The sequence below is a fragment of the Orbicella faveolata genome, unplaced genomic scaffold (genome assembly GCF_042242905.1).
Source record: "Orbicella faveolata isolate gen_17 unplaced genomic scaffold, um_ofav_v1 contig_47, whole genome shotgun sequence".
Classification (NCBI taxonomy): domain Eukaryota; kingdom Metazoa; phylum Cnidaria; class Anthozoa; order Scleractinia; family Merulinidae; genus Orbicella; species Orbicella faveolata.
The window spans coordinates 14,012,522-14,032,734 of NW_028301577.1; the positions used below are offsets into that span (position 1 = coordinate 14,012,522).

General features: G+C 39.2%; 2 long non-coding RNA genes across 2 annotated transcripts; one reads left to right on the forward strand and one right to left on the reverse strand.

Moving 5' to 3' along the window:
• The first annotated feature begins 1,016 nt into the window (after positions 1 to 1,016).
• Positions 1,017 to 7,786, forward strand: LOC149097249 (uncharacterized). Its single transcript, XR_016204400.1, has 3 exons — positions 1,017 to 3,269; positions 3,704 to 3,745; positions 7,621 to 7,786. It is a non-coding gene; the product is annotated as an uncharacterized LOC149097249 (long non-coding RNA).
• Positions 7,787 to 19,738: 11,952 nt separating this feature from the next.
• Positions 19,739 to 20,213, reverse strand: LOC149097250 (uncharacterized). Its single transcript, XR_016204126.1, has 2 exons — positions 20,063 to 20,213; positions 19,739 to 19,888 (listed from the first exon to the last, which is right to left on the reverse strand). It is a non-coding gene; the product is annotated as an uncharacterized LOC149097250 (long non-coding RNA).

The following is a 20,213-nucleotide window of genomic DNA, read 5'->3' on the forward strand; positions in this document are numbered from 1 at the left end:
ATCCAGAACAGGAAGAGCCAAATATAAGAGCCCAACAAGAAAAAAAAAGTTATCTTCCAATTCCAACCCAAATCCTAAAATAGCCCAACTGAATGCCCAACAGCCCATTGTTTATTCTAAAGCATACATACATATCATTTTGGCATAAATCAACCCCCCAACATCGATCTCAAACGCGAAACCTACATACCCCTAAAATGGCCGGAGTGTACGCCCAACAGGCGTCTTGTTTGATCTTTGTTTGAGGTGCGCTGGTAGTGTAAATTGCGCACGCGCTGATACGGTAGCTTCCAATAGATATCGGGCGCACTTCCGGTTTCTTTAAATGCTAAAGGAAACGCGGTTTTTTTCATTAAATCCTGCCTTTTTCGACGAATTTCGATTAAAGCCAACGTTGGCAACATAGCTATGCATTCGTTTTTCGAAATCATGCTTTTTCAGAAAATTACGAATTTTTCAATATTTTGAAATGCTCTCAAAATCTGACCTTTTAGAAGTGAAACAAAATCGATGCATAGCGTAATGAGGATTTAAATTAAAATATTAAATCAATGAAAAAAATCCCGAGAAAGTAATTTCCCTGGGAGCCTTTGCATTTTTTCTGTATTAGTCACATGACCATGGATGTGGCCTGATGACGTCATCACTAGTGTTTCTGGTCATGAAAAAGTTGAAACACACCTGGATGAAATAACTCTAAACCAGGGCGCCGGGGCGGGGCAGAAGACTCCTGAAATTTTTGGCGAATTTTACACATTTGCAAAACTGGTGTTGTTCCGACTTTTGGTTCTTGTTGTTCGTGATTTACTGATAACAATAAGTGCAATAGCCTATAATGTTAACAACAACCTGGATGAAGTATTGCTGGCCATAGTTTGCACTGTGTACTCCGGGAACATAATTAACAGAAGCCGTTTAGCTCCGAAAGTCGCTGTCACCAGAGCTTTTGTTGCTCCTGGCGCACGCACGTGTATTAGTAGAGGAGACAAGCTGGATCGCATGCTGAAGGTCAGTATCCCACATTCCCACATCTCTCGTTGAAGATTGTTGTTTTCAGTAAGATACAGTACATATATATTGGTACTTTGGGGTCATCAGTCTCTTTCTCTTTGTTGAGTGCTTTTAAAACGCCCAGTAAAAACTTGATTCACGGCATGGAAGCTTATGTCTCGCTGGATCGAAATTCGAGCTAGATTTTTAAGTTCTAGTCCTTTTTAAAAGTAATTAAATCAATTATTCAAATCCAAGCCATCAGAGTGAATCTGCCATTGAAGCTGCCCTAAGTTAAGGTCCTGTTTAAGCGGCAGGTATATTTTGCAGGGTGCAGGGTGCAGGTTGCAGGTTGAAATTTAATTATAACTGGAAAACCGCTGGCACTTAGAAGAAACGTACAGGTGGTAAACTTACCGTGACTGTTACATGACGCTGTTTACAATCGCTCAGAAAGGTGGCTTCCACCCGGCGTCGACAAAACCTGGATCGGACCGGATCGGATCACGGATCGGATCACGGACCGGATCACGGATCGGATCACGGATCGGATCACAGAAAAAAAAAAACAAAGTTTTAAAGAGAAAAAAAATCAAAAACAAAAATCAAACCGTTTATAAGATAATAATAAATAAAAAATAAAAGTGGAAAACTAAAATATGTTAAATGAAAATAAGAATCCCGAATTTGACGCAATGACATGTTAATTACAGAGAATGACAAGAGGTCATTTAAAAAGCCACATAAGCGCCTAATTTACGACGGATTTAAATTGTAATGAACAGGCAGATGTAGTTATATTTGAACGTTAGTTGGTTCGAAGCTTGCGTGAACCTCCCATTCTCGTTTTTGAAATTGTTTTCAGTGGCTAATTCTCGGCTACATTTTCGTGTCAGATGTGAGCGTTACAGTTGGCGTTACACACAATACAGTTAATGAGAAAACTTACGTGCGAAAGCTTAAGGACATGACTTGCTTTGAAGGAGCCAAGTCACGATTTGCACATCTTGAAAAAACTAGCCTAGTTTTTCAAGTTCGTCATTTGCAATCCCCGTTAATCTTTGCCATCCTTAACGATCCTCATTCCGTTTTGATTTGTTCTTGCCTCTTAAGTGTTTTCTATCCTAGAACACGATCATTTTAAGGTTTTATTCTATTTAAAGGCAGCTCTTTACAACCCTAAAAATAACTCTAAAAATCGTGACGTAACTCCTAAAATGTTGTTTATTCTCGGCTTGCGTTATCGTTCACACTATCGATGTTATTCCTAGAATTTTTTGAAAAACAGCTATATTTCCTTGAAATACAAATGGCTTGTTTCGTTTTATTCCAGTGCGAAATATCGTATTCCAAACTCACATCTTGTAAAAGTATAGACTTGTCTCAAAAACGGAAATTGTTTTCATCAGGTGTTTAATTTTTTAGTGTTTTTAGTTTTGTGTTTCTATTCATACGTTCGTCCTATTATTACCATACTGACTCGTTTTATGACAGTTTACCTTTGATGCAAGTGATTACACGAAATATCATTTATCTGAACTGCGGAGAAAGATCTGAAGACATGATTGATCATCGCAATCAAAACCCAACAGCCTGAAAAAAATTGATCTGTGACCAGCTCCCAGTTGGCTTGATATTATAAAAGAATAAAGGAATATCACACCTGAATTAAATAAAACGTTCTGCTCACAGTAGTCACTCTAGTGCAATTTGCTCAACAAAATTTTGGATTTTTTTCCTTGATCCGATCCGTGATCCGATCCGTGATCCGATCCGTGATCCGATCCGTGATCCGGTCCGTGATCCGATCCGTGATCCGGTCCGGTCCGATCCAAGTTTTGTCAACGCCGGGCTTCCACCTAAGTGCCAAACCGGCCGAAGCGATGGGAGGAGTATATTCCTATGATTTTAAGCCCGCAATGAATTATTGTTTTTGAAGAAGCATCTGAAATATCATCTGAAATATCTGCTGAATTTGGTTTCTTCCCTGTGAGTACCAAAATGAAAGCACACTGAGCTTGTGCTAGTATATTCCGTCGGTTAAAATCTTACGTTATTTCATTTCTTTATTTGTTTGCTTCATTTGTGGTGGCAATCTTCTGTTGTTGAGGGAAGATCCGAGCCAAATCTGGAATCGATGGAAACATCTGTGGAGCGGCCATCCAGATGGCTTTCAAGAGACTTCACTGGTTTCAGCGTGTCGATCGATAAGTACTTATCGCGACACTTCACGCGGATCGATCGTGTTTTCACTATGTGAAAGAGATAAACTACTTTATGTAAGAACCCCTGACCAGTATGTAGTTTATTAATCATTTTTAGTGCCAGCGGTTTTCCAGTTATAATTAAATTTCAACCTGCAACCTGCAACCTGCAAAATATACCTGCCACTGTTTAAGGACCCTCCCCTTTGAAAATCGTGGGGGTGTTCTTTGAGGCAACACAGGTCCTATTTACAATGTATATGGTCTCGGGTACCCGAGATAACCCTCCCCCTGAGGCAACTTTATCAAGTGTTTGTATGTGAAAATGTAGACCCTGTAGGCCGAGTAAAAGTTGACCCTGCATGATTATTCGTAACTCTTATTGAATAATCAAATGTGCAACTATCTCGCTTTGTTTAAGTTTCCCTCAGTCATTTGATCACAGTGGGTTTTGCTGAGTTAATTTTGTCTTCTTTGATACAAATTGCTGCTTTAAATCTTAAATCTAGGCATTACGTGACACTCGCCATGCCAAGAGTTGTTCCAGATAGGTGAGCCAAAGTGTTAATGTATACTCAAAGAGAAGTTGTTGGTTACTTTACCTGCCAAGGCAAGTCAACTTGCCCACCTGAATTATCTCGCCCCCAAGTCTGGTTTGTGATCCTCGTGTAAACAGTTGGTTGAATTTTGCAAAGAAATAAGTGAAAAGTTAGCTCTGCCAGGGTAACTCAGGGAAAGGGTTGTCTCTGGCACACAAGAGCTATTCTATTTTATTTTCATTTTCCCTCTTCCTCTTCCAACTGATTATGCGAAATATACTGTCCAAAATCTTTATGGGTACTGGTGTTGGAGAGGGTCATCTTTATCACTACTGTGGAATGTACCTCACCTTACAGCCACCCCCGTTAACACAGCCACCTCGTTGTTATGGCCACTCTATTCTGGCTCAAACAAAAGCTCAGTCGGTCATTTTCTTATTTATTAATTATACAGTCAGATTTTTGTGGCCTGTTGGTAACCAGATTAACAGAATTCTGGCACATTGTAGGAGTAATTTATGCAATGTGAAGTTCCGGAAAATATCCATACCTCCCTCATGGAAGGGAACTTTTCTGAGTCCCCCTCCCCTCACCCCTCTGGAAATTCCGATTGAGCTTCATACATTTCTTTAAATTTTTTGGTCTTGTAGAACCCCCCACCCCCCAGGAAATTCCAATCCCTTCTGTGGGGGGAGTATGGATATTTTCTGGAACTGAACAATTTTCATGTACAGTAAGCAACAGGCATCATTTTGATAGTGAAGTCCCATGCATACATGTAACTCTTGATTATTTTGAGATTTTATCTTTATTATGTCATCAAGGCAATAATATTTTGATTCCTGTTCCAGCGGGAGGGGGGGGGGAACTCTCCTCTATGTGCTATATATAGCTATGTGCAGCCCCAAAGGGTATGGTTATTCAGCCGTTTTGGTCATAAATACTCTAGGGTAAGGCTTTTGCCCTCTAGTCTTTAATTAGGTATGTTTTTTAGAATAAGCTACGTCAATTTTCATCATTATCGATAAGACCATCAACAAAAGTCCTTCAAAACTTAAGTTTAGGGCAACTGTAGCAGTCGCAACAGTCATAAATGGGGTAGGGAAAATCGCAGATTATGGTCATAAATAGGTTAAGGGTTTAACTTTTGTGAAGAGGGCGGCACTGACCCCCACCCAATTTTTCTGGGATGTACCAAACAAATTTTCTTAGCAGTTGCTACAGTCTTGCTTTATTAAATCAAAATAGTACTTGCTGCCAGGTACTTTATAAAAGTATAACCCCTCCAGAAGCCTTCACAAAGTACACGTAATATCAGGTGCTAACAATAATTTTTTTTTCCAGCTGATTAAAATTTAGTATTAAATTGTACTGAACTGGTGCAGATTTAATATACATTATATTTTGTCACACTTAGTTCACACTTATTTTAAGACTACTCAGCAGCAACTAGTACCTCTTGTATGACCATGCAGTAACAGTATATTCCAAAAAAAAAAATACATGTATATGTATTACTATCCTTCCCGGAAGAGTGTGTAGAGAGAGCACACAGTGCAGTGCCCTACTGTATGTCTTTTGTTAGGTATAATAATCTTAAATTTAGAAGTCTCATATTGATCTTTTAGAATTCACAAAAAAGTTGATTTCTTGACAACTGTCCTTTAGCTGCGTCACTTCATAATAAATTAGTAGTTTGGTGTGTTGTAGCATAGAACTTTAATTAATTAAGTTATTGCACTGGTATCACAGAGGTGATGGGTTGGAATCCAGTTCACACCTAATTTTTTTTCAGGTTATAATTTCACCTTTGCTTAAGTTGTGTATAGTTGCAATGATCAATCATGTCTTTATGAGTTGATCAATGTATATATGTCCCACTGACTTATACTTTAACATTTTATCTTAAAGTTTGTTTACTTGTTTTATTGTGTGGTTCTAGAAAATGTCCATACCCACCCCAAGGAGATTATTGGAAATTCCAGGGATGAGGAGGGTCTCAAAAGCCAAACTCTTTAAAGAAAAGTATTGATCAAAATTGGATTTCCATAGGGATGGGATGGGGAGATCTCTGTTGAATAAATACGTAAATAATATGTACAGACCCATTATATGATATGAAGACTGTGCAACATATCCTGGCCAATGAGTTGCCAAGGTGTAGCATCCTTGTAATCAATTTCAAGTACCAAATTAAAGAAGATCAGCATGTTGGATGGGAGAGGGGAATGTTTCAAAATATCATAAACTAAAAATATATATATATTTTCCAAACTCAATCATGTTAGTAGTGTTAGTGTCTATTTATTTATTTATTTATTTATTTATTTATTTATTTATTAATGAATACCTGTAAAGAGATAGTCATACATTCTTGCAAATATTCTGGGAGGCTCCCACATACCATTTAGATCATCCAGTCCCCCAGGAAAGTTATGAAATTTATTGTCCAAGTAAACTACTGAACCATGGCTCCAGTGGGGACAGTGCTATTACGATGCAATTTGCAGGTGTGCTACATAATATGAGCTTAACAGTTTTGTTACCACAGCAACAGACTGCATTTCAGACCTTCCCTGATATTTAGGCTTTTCTGGCCACCTTTGGAGTTCCATTTTGATATTTGCCAATAGTGCTTCATCTGCATGATCCAGCAAGCCTATTAAATAGTAAGGTCGAAGTCATGGCCTTGATTAATGTTTTTCAAGCTGAAAATGACCACATTATTGAAATTGGGTTAGAGGGGACTGGAAAAGATTGAGTTGCCAATTGGGAATGTATTTTTTATAGCCATATTAATGTGTTGCCTGTAGAACTATGAGGCTACCAAGTTTCAATGATCTCTGCTGTATATATGGTTTGCACTTGATGTAATATTGGGTTTGGTGTATGACATCATCAGTCCTCTTATTTGCATATATTTTACACATTTTAAACTTAAATATCTCCAGAACTAATGCAGATATTTGCAGAGGTAAACAGCGCTTTTTGTAATCTATAGTGGAATTCTATTTGATACTCCTAAAAATTCTGAATCAAGGGGTAAAAATTTCATGATAGTAGCATGCCAAATCATTGAGTTGAATTTATGCTGCTGAGATTTACATGTACTGCAAGGTGTTGAAGAGAATTTTGGAGGGGAATTTGGCGTGTTTATTGAATTGCCAGAGGTTGGTTGGCTGGTTTTGTTATTGCTTTGTCGTCATCTTCCATGTATTTTTTTTTAAAGCAGAGTGGTTGGTTGCAAAAGCAAAACTGGCAATATTCTCACTTACCTGTGTTTCTAAAGTCATGTTTTTAGGTTTTTGTGGTCAGTCTATTAGTAGCTGCACTGTCTTAAATTACAATAGAAAAGATGTGATGTTAATTATGTAAGTTATACTTTGGTATTGTTCATACCAAAATTATAGTAATTTTCTGGTTCAATGTTTGCCTCTGCATTAATTTGATTAAACTACTGCAGTTTATTTTTTAATCGAATTTAACTCTGTCAAAAGGGAGGTGGGAATCTAAGAGCAATAGTAAACTAGACCAACAAATATACAGAAATCTTCCACCATTGCTTTCGTGGCTGGGTGGAGATGAATCTAAGTCAGACCAAAATTAGAAAAAAAATTACTGATTTAATGTGATTATGGAAATGTTGGAGGGTTGAAATGGGATCCTGGCTATGGGAGAGTAGGAATCAGGACTGAGGGGGTGGGTGGTGTGCTTGTGAATTTAAGAACCTCTCTGAAAGTGAAAACAAACTGTAGGTTTGAAAAGTTTAAAGCAGAAGTAAAAATTATACTTTAATATATCTTGTTTATTAAGGTGGTAAATGAGCAAATACCCACTTACGGTGAGTCATTGAAACAATGACATAATTTATGTTTGTCTTTTCTTAGGTGGTTACTTCCTGGCATATACACCCCACACAGGCATACAATGCTATGATTTAGATGATGCAACCTGCTTTCCCATGTTTAACATACACGAAAGAGTATCAGTGGACCAGTGTACAAGTGTGATTTCTCTGCTGATAATGAGAATTATAATAAAGATACAAAGCCACTCTGGTGTGATTTATTTAATTATTCCTTAACAGTAAAGTGAACCAGTTAAACCAAATGTTGCACTCTGTAAGATCAGGTGTACAAAAATTAAATAGAAAATTTCACTACACCAATTTTGTTAATTAAGTAAACTTCTCTGCAAAATATATTTGGTATGTTGTTGTACTGGTAAGAATATATTTTGGAATTTTTTTATGGGAAATGTTTCCATTTAAAAATGTAGCTCAGATGCCACAACTATAATTCTCCTTTCTGAGGTGTTTTCTTTTGTGGTAAATTGTGAAAACAAATTATGTTGACCTACATGTAAGTTAAAAAAATATACCAGTAGTAGCTCTTCTGAAAAAAAAAGTTAATTTGTTGTTCTTTCTTCCTGTTCATTTTTTCCTTGAACATTTTTACTTTCCTAATAAGTAGTTTAGCTAGCCATAAAAATGTTTTGTTGTCACTGAGACCATTTTCAAGATAGAAAAAGAGATTTGTATATAAAATTTGAATTTTGGAGGGGGGGTGGGGGATGGGGACCTTTTTCAGAATTTCCCTACAAAGATCACAAGGTACCAGGGAAGGGGCAAAAATACAATTTTAAGTGTTAAAACATATGTTTTCATTATCAGTTTGGGCCTCTCTGTGAAGCTGCAAAGTATACTTGAGGATAATGTTATACCCATTTTAATTCAAAATACAAATGGAAACTTGCATCGACAATGGGGGGGTATTCTACAAACTTTTAAATGGAAAGGCCTTATCTCACGGCCCTTTACCCCTTACCCTTTTGTATACATTTGTACCATTTTGATAGAAATGGCACCTCTTTTGTCGACCTTACATTGCAAAAGGGTAAATGTACCCCTTTAACAAACCTATTTGAGAATACTGCATTCCTTTTCTATTCCCTTGGAAAGAAGGTAATAAACAATATTATAGAATCTCTTCATTCTGGCTGTGAAGAGTAAATGAGAGCTTTTCAACAACATTTTAGAACCAGAAGAATGGAATCCCTAGATGACATTTTCCTATCCTTTCATACACCTCAACTTGTGAAATCCCTATCATTTTATACCTGAAGCCTGAAAAAGGTACTCATCTTGAGCTGAGCTTCCCCATATAGGTCATTACAGAGAGCCTTCCCACATACACAAGTCAGGAACTCTTGACAAGTACTGTAAGTAGTGATGAAGCTGGCCTTAAGACTGGTCTGAGCCAGCTTCTTCATTTTTTAGCACAAACTTGTTGCTCTCTGTCAATTTCTAGTACGAAACCTTTTCTTTGCTGATCTCGCACAAGTTCACAGACACTAGCATCACCCTCATGACACTGACTCTATCAATGTCACTCACAGTCTGATTCTTCAGTTTCACTGCACCATGCTTCATCATCACCCATGATTGTTAGACGAGTTCATTAGCTTGTAAAATTCACCAGCCTGGTGGTGACACTATTGCCTGTTCCCAGACTTCCTTTTATGGCTAGATGTAGGGGCATGAAATTTCACAACTATTTACAAACAATTTGTTTAGATGGCATATTGAAAGAGTGATGAATTAGTGACAATTGTCAGTTTTGCTAGTGTTCTCTCATTCCCTTAGGGATTGAAATATCTTGATGTAAGATTACATAGAGAAAGCACACTGAAATATAATGCACAATTTTTTAGTAACCTTTCAAAATGGGTTGCAAATATGACAGGGATTAATAGATAAGGAACTTGGTCTGCAAACAGGGCAAATAAGAGGGTTTGAAGAACCAAAAGGTGCATGGTTGACCTCAGTGGTAGGGGGGTATTGGAACTTAGCGTTGCTGACGTTTAACACCGTTGAAACGAGAAAATAAATTTGATTATAAATAAGGAAAAACCACGACATGTCCAAATTACTTAATCGCCGTTAAAACTAATCCTCTTGCTTTTTTTAAGGGGTTCACGGCCTGCCTGTAACGAAGCGTTTATCAATTAAGGGATTGCTTAGGGAAAACATATCTTGTTTAAGGTTCTTAACCAATCGTAACATATTTTATGGCATCAGTTTGAGTCATGAGCAAACACATGAGTTTGTGTTAGTGTCGATCGGCAAGAAAGTTCTGCAAAGCGCGTTGTGTGTGGGTCTATTCTTGCAGTGATACGATTAACAGCACTCAAAATACTCTCGAGTGTTGGCAACAGTAAATTTTTAAAAAATGCGCTTCTGGTAATAAGGTTCCCCCATGTCTAGAAACCTGTCATTGTGCATTTTTCTTAGTGTGATGCCTACGTATGAGAATAGGATATTTGAATTGAGTGCAACTTACCTAGAATTCATTATTTCCACACAAACGATGACTCCTGTGGAATTCAGCGAGGAAGAAATGGCGACATTTCGTTAAAAAACCGCCTTCAAAAACAGCGTGTTTTTGAATAAATAATTACCCTTTCCTTCAAACAAACTGATATGACGAGGAAGAAGACAAAATTTTGTTTATCGTGGCCATATAAAACGTTAAAAATATCCGGCCGATTGCAAAATATTGCCATTTTACTTATTGAGAGAACGATTATGCCATATTCAAATTTGATTTTGCCGCTCAGCGCTCTTTTTTACCGGATGTAACGTCATTTTTTGTTGGATGATTGAGATACACAAAAAGTGCCAGGCGTCGCAGAGTGTTCTCCCCCGCCCCTGCTCTAAACTAACTAAAAATGAGGTTAGATGAGACTAAATTTTCCTTAGCAACGGCTCGAAAAGATCGGTTAATGGGCCCTTAATACATCAGATACCATTTCAGAATGTTGACATTCTTTCCTTTAGAGAATCATGTCAGAGTTACAAAGATGCAGGAACATTTTAACAGATCTACACAACCGAATCTCAGAGTTGGAGAGCGCGCGCAGGGTCTTATCTATAATATAATTACCCATCAGAGCGCGCGCTGGGTCCTATTTACATAATAATAACAAAAATCATCATCATCATCTGCATGTGGGATTAAACCCTTTCATCGATCACTTTTCTTCACTGTAGGCATTTGAAGGCTTGAACAATGTTATCGTTGATTCAAGTGATTTGAACGCGTACGTCACGCGGACCTGAAGAACACCCCGTCCCGTGATCCCTCATTGAAGTCAACAGACAAGCAACTAAAAATTGGGAAGTTTGTCATATGGGGTCTCGTGTTTCGACAATGCGTGAAAAGTGAATGAAATTTCGAAGCTATCGGAGTATCGGTGTGATGACGTATTTAAATTTAAAACTGCTGCCATATTTTTCGTGGATGGGGATAAATTATTATGACACAGGAAACCGTACATGCAGACCTAGCAGACATTCTCTCATTTTCTACTCTCGATTTCTTCCCGTCCAAAGAAAAAACGCGGAACAGAAGAGCTCTGTGCTGGATAATCAGTGTTAGTGAAGTCACACTTAGAACCCGAGAGAGGCTAGTGAGGGGAAGTGGGCTCTAACGAATAGATTGAAATGTTTGCCACTTACTTCTCGACAATACTTCTTTACCATAGTGGCCAAACATACATTTACGTCACAACCCTGCGGCAAGAAGCTTGCCAAAAATGTGCTTGTCAAATGTACATGTACTTTAAACCAAGTGTATGGCAAAAGACAGAGATCTAGATCCTCTAGGGACGAGAATTAGTCATTTATCTAGTCATGTAGTAAAGAAAATTGTAAATGGATCTTATCGTTGATTGAAAGTTTTACTTTAAGGTAGTAGATACCCGCAAAATCATAAAAAAGTTATCATTCTGAAAGAAACTTATTTGCAGCTACAAACCCTCCCCAATATCTAAATTTTTTATGTCTGAACTTATTTTTTGCTTTTCTTATCCTGCGCACTTTAAAAATAATAAAATCTAAAGGGCCCTCAATTGTATATTTTTTGTTTATTTCTCGTTTCTATGGTAACCAGCTAGCATACGCGTTGTTTTTTGTCAATTTTCGAGGTCAAAACGCACCCCGAAAGACCCAAACCCGATTTCGTTGTTCCAGAGACGCCTGGGACTTCTTTGTATACCGTGAGGAGACTGGAACCAAGTTTACACGAAGCGTGAAGCTTTCCGAAACGTGGAACTCAATATTTCGAAAGTGTGAAAATATATTTAGCTTTCTCTCGCCTTGAAGACAGTTTTTGCTCGCTTTTTCGAAGAATTTCGCTTAGAAATGCCAAGAACTAAATTTCGATCGCTTAGAAGATCGGTTACGCGGGGAAAACGTTCACGGAAACCTAAAGACGAACCTAACTCGAAGAAAGAGAAAACTCCCTCCGCGAAGAAGCTTCGCTTGGAAGATGACAGTTCGTCTCAGCCATCGAGCAAGGAGTCCTACAACAGGCCAAATGGATATCGATTCCAGGATGTCGACATTCTAAGGCGAGTTATTTTAGCCTGTGCTGTTTGTAAAGAGTGCTTTCAAGGAACTTTGCAACAGTTTGAAGAGGTTAGTGGTTGTGGCTTGGCGAGAACTCTCGTGTTGCAATGCTCAAACAATGATTGCAAAACTTTCACGGAGCTTCCAACATCTGAGAGGATTATTCGAGGGAAATCCCATTTTTATGATGTGAATAGAAGATCAGCTTCTATTCACATTTGGAACCACTATGCCTCAACTGAAGACACTGCACTTCATGACTACTGTCCTGAAGGGCCTGATTCATGGTGCAAATGGCAGTGTGATCAGGCAAATGGCACAACACATTCAGCCCAAAGAATGTGGCCCCTGCTGTGATGCAAGAGATTCTTCCCACATTTGAGGCTTTGTGGGACAGAAACCTTCTCCAAAGTGTATTGGAAGGCCTCTCACAGAACAACAATGAGGCCCTAAATCACCTTGTTTGGGATATCAGTCCAAAAAAACTCTTTGCTGGTCCTGAGACAGTGTTGACAGCTTGCGCCATTGCTGTTTGCCTCTTCAATGGGGTGCTAGAGCAGTCCAAACAATGCTAAGAGGGCTCAACCTGGCGGTTGGAGAGCACTGCAAGTCTGGTCTGACAGCCATTGATAAACAGAGACTCTGTGCACCTGCAGAAAAGTCCTCAGAGGCAACAAAACAACAGTACCAAATTCGTCGCAGTCAGTGAAAAAGCCGCAGTGAAAGGAATGAGGAGCAGGAGGGGCCAACATATGAGCCTGGGGCTTTTGGACTTTAATTTTTCACTTCGAACATTATTTAGATACTTTTTTATTAAGGTCTAAATAACATTTACCTGCTGAGAATGTCTCAAATGTATTTCATTATTCAAAAATGTAGTAAAATCTGGGGATGAAAAAGTTACATTTTTTGAGGTTATGCAATTTAGGGGCAGGTCGTTTGAGAGAACGAATTGTCCAATTCTCACCAAAGTTGGCAGGGGTGTGTATTTTTGCCTGTAGAATGCAATGATGTAGTTTTTGAAGCCATACAGGTGAAACATAGATCATTAAATGAGTGCCAAACAGGAAAAAAGTTTTCTTTTATGTTTGCTTGTTGCCATGGAAACAGAACCCCCCCAGAAGCTGGTGGAAAGTAGGTCATTGCATTCTATCATGTCTCCTGCATTTGCAACGAAAATTCGGCCCAATTAGGACAGGTTTTGAAGGAGATTGACCTGCCCCAAAATTGTAGCTATTTCACAGTAGGGGTCCTAGTCAACACCCCTTAGCTCGGCCAGGATTTGACGAAACCTCTTAAAACTTATTGCCACAGGTAGCTGAAGACTTAAAGTCTTAATGTAGCATAAGTTATGATTAAATATGGTTTTCAGTGGTCATACTTTCTGGACTCCAGTTTTGACAAAATTTGGCCATTTTTGCGGGTATCTACTACCTTAATTGTTTTTTAGATGATCAATCAATGAGTTAAGGATTATCAAGCAATTACCATTATTATGTCAGCGATTGCTGTAATTAGTAGAAATTATGAAAAAAGCATTCCCACTACAACTTTTAATTGCGAAGCACTCACTAATTTCCGCGATAATGAATTGCGCACTTTATCCTCATTCTCTCATATCCATTTTTCGATGAGAATTATATTCTTGTTCATTTATATATTTAAACATCAAAATAGCAGCAAATCAGAGCTAAGCACGAGCCGAACGCATTGACGCATTTGAGATTTTCCACCAATTCGGCTTGGTTTGTTGGAAGCTTAATAACGCGGTATGCGTGCGTCATCAAGTATAAGACAATGTGATTGTGCTAATTACTAATAAAGCTCCCTTCAGACTCAGCAAAACATCATTTCAATAGCAACCTGGACACAGCGAAGGACAAACTGTTGATTTCTTGTCTTTTCTTCATTTTTGTCTCCTTTTCCTAAACCGTATCTCTGCAAACGGCCCGCAAAAATCTCATTGGATTACGGTAACTAATGGTTTTCTTTTCAACAAGGTACTGATGTGTTTTTCACGTTTTTCACTCCAAATCGACGTTGGAATCGGACCGAACTGTTTTGCATGTGTTGGGTTGTTCTTCTCGATCACAGTTAAGTTATACTTTGTCCATATATATCATGATAAGATGTATTGATAAAAAGCATCTCACCTGTGTTGCAGGTTGAAACTGTATTATCTTCGCGTACTAGTTTACTTACTGTGAATTACTGCAGTGTAACCGTTACTATTTCCGTGGATTGCTCTTGACTTTGCGGCTCGTAATCTTGTCAGTCAGTTAAGTGAAATGTTCTCTTAGTGCTGTGTGAAACATATTCTTCATTCAGAGGATATTTGGGAATTCTATATTCTACAAAAGTGAGTCCAGTAACTGTATCTCCATACACTGCTGGGATGCTCTACCATTTGTCATTAGATTCTATTGTTCTCAGCTCCCAAAGCTCTCTTTTCTCGTGTCACGTCCAAAAAAGTAATCGTAAAACTAAAAGCAGTTCGGTGCTTAATTATGCCACATCCTTTTCGGACTTTTAAAAAACATTTCTTCTTATGAAAAGACTCGGCAATATATTTATGTCGTCCTCCACATTATTGAACACTCTAACCTCTGCTCTTAATCAATCCTGTCATTAGTGCGGGCGTGTTGAATCGATAAAATCAATTGAAATTGATAAATTGTATCGAATATTTATAAAGAGATGCTCTGTGAGTATTGCTGCGGAGCGAGTGTAGCGAGCGAGCAGCAACATAATCAGGATTTAAGAAGAATATATAGAAGGGGATACGAATTCTCGAGTTTGTCACTTTTTACCAGAATGCATTGCATTTAACCAGAGTACACTGCGCCACTGTTTACCAGAGTGCGTTGCGCCACGAAGAACACGAGGACGTCGAGCTGTCGTCCTTCTCACATGGATTCCAGTGAGAGATTAGTGGTTGTGTTTTGCTCTCATTTACCTGTAAAACGCTGTGAAGGAGATTGTGCCTGACTTTCACAACTCTTGCTTTTGTTGTTAATGCAGTATGTGAAAGTTTGTAATTAATCTGGAGGATTAATTGTGACATCTTAAGGTTACAGTATACCTTCGGGTCGGCAATTTTCTTCAAATTTGGATTTTTGGGTCAAAATAGTGGTCGAAGAATAATCTCTTATTTCTGAAAAAATTTTTTGAAAAAGGCTTAATATTGGCGGAGAAATGACGGTTTTACGTTTTCACCGGAAGTAAAAGTTTACCGCTTGGTTGACAGCCCTATGGCGCGTATGCAATCAACCGAGACGATTTTCGCGGGAATTACCTATATGGATGTCACGAATTGACTACTCAGTTGATCAGCATTGTTGTTCTGACTACCCAGCATTTTTGATATTAGGCGTGTCTCTATTAAGTTATAAGTAAACATAGACCACGTTTAAACCATGGACCGGTTCGAAAAAGCGAAAACAGCGAAGAACGAATGAAAATACATCAATGAGTGAAGAAGCGAAAGTTCGCCACGCGGATGAAGCTATAGTTATCGCATAAGGCGGGCAAATATTCGTGGTAAGAGAAAGGAAAGGTTCTGTAAAAATGTCGGAACTTGACAGCAATAACAGGGATGCTGACAGAGACTCTTCTGATGAGTCCGATATCGACGAATCGTCGGACTCATTGAGACCATTTGAAATATTATCCATGCACATTTGCCCACACACAGTTGCCCTCCGCGCTATCTTTTCTTTGTTTCCTTCGCTCAGCCACTCTAGCGTTCGTATCCTTCTTAGTCTTCCCCATTTTGCCAGACCAGCTTCAAGAAAAACCGAGCTGCAGAAAAATTATCTTTCTGCCTTCGGTTCCTTGAGCGCATTGCGAAACACAAGAGTTTTTTAGGGATTCTCGCGTAAATTTCACCAGGAGGTTAACGGTAGTAAAGTTTCCCTGCACTGATTGGCTTAGTTATCTGAGAACCCAGTTGAAGGCGTTTGTGGGCGGAGTTTGTTTGCGAAGCAGAAAATTTTTCTTAGCGCTGTTTTCTCGAATAAATTTTTTCACTTGAAGCAGACACTTTAAAGAGTTATAACTCAAAGGGAATTTGTTCAATTGCTCTTAAATTTGGACAGTGGCTAGTTTAACATATAAACTACAAAAGCGTGTCTGGGAATTATTAATTTCGAAATACTTTTTCTTCGAGAGCGATTTTTGTACGATCACTCCACATTTTTTTAATCCTATTTCGAAAGTGTTCTGTAACTTTTTACTGCAATCGAATATGCCAAAACGCAGACACGTTTTTTAAGCGCTTTGGGCCCTGAAACCGAGGAAAACATTAAATTGGCGAAAAACGAAATTCGCTTTGACTTGTAGCTTTCGAAAGGTGATTCGGGCGCTCGTATTTAGTGGTCGTGAAAAATTCGACAATTCATTTTCTTTCAAAATTCTTGGTATAGTTTGATAGCCAGCTCCATAAGCTTTAATTTGATATAGGGGTTTAGGTATCTACAGCTTAAACTGTACGCGCTACATCGCTTGCGCGCGAGACACCCCTGAAGGTATACTGTAACCTTAATTTTAAACCTAGTATGTCATTTCTTAGCAGTCTCGCCTTCTTGGCCGAATTCAAGAGAAATCGCCCCTACTAAAGCTTGTGGGATTATTACAACAGACGAAACTGCAGAACACGCTAATTTCATATATGCTGCAATCTATTCCTTTTCATCTAAACATTAATTTAAGGTAAAGCTTTAGCATTTTCGTTCACACATCGCGATGGACGCGTCCTCGACACAGTCTGTCAACATTCTAGAGACATTTAATGCGTATCAGTTCAGAATTTATAAGTTAGATTTCTGCTCCTACAATTTCCACATCTTTCGATTTTCGCGATGTGGTAAAGGGGAGATTGATGTGTATCGTTTTATGTCCAAACATAGTTCAGATCACTATGTGCTTTTTTGTCAAGATCTCTTATCACTCCTCGCCATCGATGCGTTATCATGCATGAAGTTGTAGATGAATCACTGCGTAAAATATGTCACTACCAACAGAATGTGCCGCAGCAGTATTATCTTTTAGATACCCTAGTCTATAATCTATAAATTACTCTTAGCGATTTAAACAATTGTTGAAGTTTCAACTTTATTGGCGCAAAATGCCTCCAGTTATTGTAAAGGAGTGAAATATCAGAAAATGAACAGATTTACTACGGGTGGGTTCCTTTAGGATTATCCGGATCAGGATCAGTGATCCGAAATCACTAGGATCATAGTGCCTCTGAAAAAGCAGTGTTTTAGTCGTAGACACGAGAAGCGTATAAACGGCTATCAAAATTTAAGGAATCAGTAAAAAGCGATCTACTAAAGATTATTAGTAGAATTCTACTCGTATACTAATGCAAATGCTGCAATCTGATTGGCTGAACCACTCATATACTATCAGCCAATAGAAATCGAGAGCGAATGATTTAATTGTTAATCGTATCAGTAACAAAATTCTCGATTGTGATTGGTTCTCGCGCGCTTATTTGTCGCGTAATCGGCGCGCGATCACGTGGGTGTCCAATTACAGGTATCCAATTTGAACTTTTTGTAATTGGATAGCTGTAATTGGACACCCACGTGATTCGCACGTCAATTACGAGCGCTTTAATGGCTTCCTTCGCACTGTTTCCTACGGTTTTCAAATTCCGAAATTTGTTATAGATACGATTAATTAGTAATTGGACCTCGTGTCGTACAATTCAAGGAGTAATCGTGCTCGTAATTTCAAATCGGTCGAATAAATTAAAAATAGGTGCGATTAAGGGTCGACTTAATTCCAGCGTGGTAACAAACATCGAACCTGCGTCGATCCTATTTCACAAGTTGCACTTCAATAAAACACGGGAATACGCACGTGTCCGCGTGCTATTCACTCGATGCGCGGCTAGTCATTGCTAGGACTTACTAGCGAAATGCCAAAGTAGAGTGTTCGTCGGGCCTTAATTTGGCAATTGCGAAAAATAGAAAGAGAAGACTCGCATTACATGCAGCTCTGAGAACAGCGTATGAGAGACGACAGCTATTGCTCCAAGTGGCATGCTTGACCGTGCTTTTGTTAGCGAACAACAATGGAGCAGCGGTCTTGAGCAGCGGTCTCAGGGCCTGTTTACATGGAGGGAGGGTGCCCCGGCTAACCGGGCTACCCGGCTAACCGAGCTTACCCTGAGAGGGCTAACTTCTCATACGTTTCTTTAGAAAACGCATTGAAGCGTTTACATGCTAGACAGGGTAGCCCCCCTACCCGGGGCACCCTGTCTACTTGCCCGGGGCACCCGGATAGGCGGGATAGCTTTTTACCATGTAAACGGTTCGTGCCGGGCTATCCCGGCTGGCCGAGGTGAGATAAACTGCGAAAACATGGCGGCACGAGGTGAATTTTTTTCGTAGTTACCATTTGCCAGTGTTATCTGCCGAACTGAATGACAGTCAAACTGAAGAGATCAATGTGATACACAAATCTCAGGCAGAGAACAGGCCCATGCCCGTGCAGGAAGCTGAAATAAGATATCAAATAGTTTCTTTGGTCGACCATTTTGTTTGTTGTGCTTAGCGGCCGCTCAAAAGATAGCCCATGCAGCCCACTCACTGTCCCGGTTAGGTGAGTTGCATGTAAAGGCAAACTCGATGCGGAGAACGTTGAGTTTTATTTAATGGGTGACTTTAACTGTAATTTGGCTTCTCCGCAACTTGATACCTACATTAACTTACTGGAAATTCAACAATTTCGACTCCGCCAGGTTTCGCTATGATATTTCAACACAAGATTGGGACAGGGTAAACAGTTATGTAGCCTAGGAACGCAGACGTATTTGCGGCTGTCGCTTGCCTCCGCCAAAAATAACGTCTGCGAACCCGAGCCAGGAATCGATTTCTGTGACGTAGGAATTTTGAACCAATTACAGTTTAGCTCAAGTAGCCCCAGAACTACTGCCCGAGGTATTCGCTGCGAGCACTCGAGTTTCATTCTATCATGGAATCTGATTGGCCAAGGAGAAACAAAAGTCATTACGTCACAGAAATCGTTTCCTGGCTCGGGTTCGCAGACGTTATTTTTGGCGGAGACAAGCGACAGCCGCAAATACGTCTGCGTTCGCAGGCTAATAGGGACCTTAAGATACGAGGACGGGAAGGCCAGGACGGGAACGGCAGTGGAAGCGGGAAACTTTCGCGGATCCCGTCGTGTCGCCAAAAACAAAATGCTGAAGATGTGTATTTTCGCAAAGGACGGCGACGTCAGTAATTCAAACATCCTTTAGACTATAAAAAGGATGGTAGAAATGTTATCCTATTAAGCTTAAACGATAGTGAACAGCGATGCTGAATTTATTTTTTTTTATAAGCGACGCAAACATCTGTCAATATTTTAATAGAGAAAACTGAATTTCCGTATGAAACAATTAAACGAACAATCTGATCGACCTGCTTCAGATGGCTTTTTGCCACCGGAGCGTTTGAGAATTCTGTTGCCGAAGAATCCTGACTTTTGGTGAACATTTCAATTTCCATCTGTAAAAGCATTATGAAAATAAAACGAACGTTGCATCAAGTTCCGGGTAGTATAAAAAAAACAACAACTAAACATCAGTTTGAAAATGTATATTCTATTTGCTTGATAGATGCTCCATGGCATTCATTCTTACAACATTTTATTGACTGTACTTACACTGATGTATTCTCAACGCATACAGTTTGTATTGAACTTGCACACTCGTGGCAGCGACTGAACAGTGACTGAAACACAAACGAACAGAGGAGGAATATTTTTATTCACATTTTCGTATGTCAGCGTAGTATTATACACTACAAACACGAAAAATGCGAACCTTATAAACATTGCTATCAATATAACTGAAAAAAAAGTCGATTGGAACATTTAGCGGGGCAAAACAGGTACAAAATACTAACCTTTTTGATGGGACGGCTAGTCGGGCGAAATGACGTCCTCGACCAGACGAGGACGGCAGAGAGATTAGTCGAGAGTTCTCGTGCGCCTGCCCGGTTGAGTAAATTTACTTCCGGTAGCCGTCCTAGCTCGTCCCGTCCTGGTATCTTAAGG